The sequence below is a fragment of the Mastomys coucha genome, unplaced genomic scaffold (genome assembly GCF_008632895.1).
Source record: "Mastomys coucha isolate ucsf_1 unplaced genomic scaffold, UCSF_Mcou_1 pScaffold22, whole genome shotgun sequence".
Classification (NCBI taxonomy): Eukaryota; Metazoa; Chordata; class Mammalia; order Rodentia; family Muridae; genus Mastomys; species Mastomys coucha.
In genome coordinates this window covers 256,530,061-256,533,504 of record NW_022196905.1, presented here as the reverse complement: position 1 = coordinate 256,533,504, position 3,444 = coordinate 256,530,061, and the positions used below count along the sequence as shown (strand labels likewise).

At 45.2% G+C, this 3,444-nt stretch overlaps 1 non-coding gene across 1 annotated transcript; it reads right to left on the bottom strand.

Annotated features, from left to right (window-relative positions):
* Positions 1-347: 347 nt before the first annotated feature.
* Positions 348-477, bottom strand: LOC116071753. The gene has a single exon (XR_004111125.1). It is a non-coding gene; the product is annotated as a small nucleolar RNA SNORA51 (small nucleolar RNA).
* Positions 478-3,444: the final 2,967 nt, after the last annotated feature.

The window sequence follows — 3,444 nt, the reverse complement described above, 5'->3', positions numbered from 1 at the left end:
TGATCTTCTATGGCTGTGATGTGCCCTCTTACACTGGGGCTGTCAGGCCTGTAAGGTCTGCTTCCTCCTCTGGTCTCCTTTCACTGTATTGTTCAGATTAAGTAATTTTCATTGTTCTGTTCTCAAATTCACTGATTCTTCCTTCTTCCCATGCTGCTGTTGGGTGTATCTATTTAAAAAATTCCAATTACTGATTCAAGTCCCTTGCTTTTCATTTGGTTCTTCCTTCTGTTTCCATTGTTTTTCTCCTGAGATTTTCTGTTCCTTTGATGAAACCTTTTCATCCATTTTTCCCCCTGAGCTTGATCCTGACTGCTCACTGAAGCATTTTCTCCTTTTTTCCAAATCCATGTATCCCCATTCACAATACAGATCAGGTACAATGGCCTGGGCTAAGCTGTATAGGAGGTCGGTTTGCTCTACCTCCTCTCTATATAATGTCAGCATAAGAATACAGTGTGTGGTGAGCAGGCATCTCTAAGGCACTGTCATGGTAGCTATTTTAAACTCCTCAGATAACTCCAATATGTTTCCATCTGGGTGTTGATTTCTATCAATTTTCTTTTCTTGTTCCAGTTCAGAATTTCCTGGTTCTTGATATGATGTGTGACTTTCAATTGTATCTTAAACATTTCCCCTTCAGTATGGTGAGATAATCTTCTGCCTCAGAAAGTACTGTGAAATTTAGATATCATACCACCTTCAATACCAGTGATAAAAGTCCAAGTTCTTCTCTGGGGATAAGGGTGCTTGCTTGGTTCCTAACAAATGGTGAGATTTCAGACTTATCAATATGCCTTTGTCTTAGGGTTACTATTACTGTGATGAAACACCATGACCAAATCAACTTGGGAAGAAAAGTGTGTATTTGACTTATACTTCCATATCACAATTCATCATTAGAGGAAGTCAGAACAAGAACTCAAGCAGGATGGGAATCTGGGGACAGGAGCTGATGCAGAGGCCATGGAGGGGTGCTGCTTACTGACTTGCACCTCATGGCTTGCTCAGCCTGCTTTCTTATAGAATCCAGGACCACCAGCCCAAGGATAGCACTACTCACAATAGATTGGGTCCTTCCCCATCAATAACTAATTACAAGATGTGCAGGGCTGAAGATGGAGCAGAGATGGGGGGAATGGCTAATCAATGACAGGACCAAATTGAGGTCCATCCCATGGGCAAGAACAAATCCTTTTTATGTATTTATTTTTTTATTTATTTTTATTTATTTAATTTTTTTTTTCGAGACAGGGCTTCTCTGTGTAGCCCTGGCTGTCCTGGAACTCACTCTGTAGACCAGGCTGGCCTTGAACTCAGAAATCTGCCTACCTCTGCCTCCCAAGTGCTGGGATTAAAGATACCACTGCCCAGCTGGGCAAGAACAAATCCTTGATACTATTAATGATACTCTATAATGCTTGCAGACAGGAGCCTAGCATAATTGTCCTCTGAGAGGCTCCACTCAGCAAGCAATGGAAACATGCAGAGATTCACAGCCAAACATTAGATGGAGCTTGGGTAGTCTTGTGGAAGACTTGAGGGAAGGAATGAGGGACTTGAACAGGACGGGGACACCACAGGAAGACCAACAAATTAACTAACCTAGACTCTTGTGGGCTACCAAAGCCTGAGCCATCAACCAAAGAGTGAGCATGGCTTGGACCTAGACTTCCTGCACATACATAACAGATGTGTAGCTTGGTCTTCATGTGGGTCCCCCCAACAACTGGAGAGGGAGCTGTCCCTGAATCTGTTGCCTACCTGTGGATCCTGTTCCCCTAACTGGGTTGCCTTACCCAGCCTCAGTAGAAGAGGATGTGCCTAGTCCTGCAGAGACTGAATGAGCCAGGGTGAGGTGATACCTGGGGGTTAGGGGCCTCCCCTTTCTCAAAGGAAGAGAGGGGACATGAGGGAGGAGCTACAGGAGGGAAACTGGGAAGAGAGGGTGTGCAGATATTGGGATGTGAAGTGAATAAAAAAGGAAAGAAAGAAGAAAAGAAAAGGAAAATATCCTACAGCCTGAGGCATTTTCTCAACTAAGGCGCCCTCCTCTCTGATGATACTAGAAACTAGAAAGTACAGACTCTATTGGTACCACCTTGGCCCAGGTGGGGCACCTAATCTCATTATTGTATCACCATGGCAGTATAGCACCTGTATTAATTTCTCCTTGCTATGAGTAAATACTGGACAAAAAAACAAGGGCTCACAGTTTGAAGAGGCACAGTCCTTTGTGATGGGAGGCATGAGCAATTGTGACCCCAGGAGCTTAAGGAGTCGCACCCACTTCTCAGCAAGCCAGGAAGTAGAAAAGGGGGAAGGAAGACTGCACTCCACTCACAAACTTCTTTCCCCCTTTGTACTTACAACCACAATCCATGGAACAGTGCCACTTGCATTAGGGTGGATCTCTTTCCTCCTCAATGAAACCTCTCTGGAAATACCTTCATGTACATACCTAGTCAAGATAACGAGGACAATCAACCATGGTACCATGCAACCACGCAGCGGCTTTCAATTCAACAGCACAAACAGAAATGTCTTCGCTCCGTACCCAGGCCTGGAATTCTGTCCTGTTGAGATCCCTCAAGTCCATGCTGCTTGCTTAGGCAAGTAAGTGTCCTTTCTTGGTGGTGGCTGTCTTGGCAGATTGTGAAAAGAAGCCACAGCATACCTAGGGAGGGTGTGAGGGACTTGCCTCATTCAGGCTATTGCACTCCTGAGACTAGGAAGCCGGTCAGTTGATAAGCAAGACCCCCAAATGGACACAAATCAATTAGATGCTTTCATGTGGTGACTCTCCTATAGAATGCCCCGCAGGTGGCTGTCATTTGAAGCACTCAGAAATACCAGAAAATCCATTTCCAAACTCAGGTCCCGCTGAGCCTCTGTAGCTTCCAACCGCTTGACCTGTACTTTAAGGAAGGTGCTGGTGGCAGCTGTAGCATTTTGCATCTTGAAATGGCTTTCGGTGAAGTAAAGAGATAGCTGCATATCACATAAGATTCCAGCCACTGGAGACCTATGTGACCTCAAATGCTGCCCAGGATTGACCTCAAAGCCCAAATTGCTCGCCTTTGCTTTTCTCCCTTCCTGTCCATGCCCACTAGAATAGAAACACTTACCTCATAGCTTCATTTAACAGTCACATGTCAAGCTTCTATTCTACATGGCAGTGCACTAAGCACACACTGAGAGATACCAGCCAGTCAACTGTGAACATGAACCATTAATCAAACTGGAGACAAATTCGACCAGTGCAAGTCCATGGCACCTATGCTCCCACCCCATGCCTTGCCCACAAAGACATAACTAATAAATAGTGCCATGATGTGCCACTGGTTGGGTTTGGCTTCAGATTCCTTCTTAACACACTTTTCCTGGATTCACTACCAACCTACGACAGGTGGACCACGAGAGGGAATGCGTTTGCCATCTGTC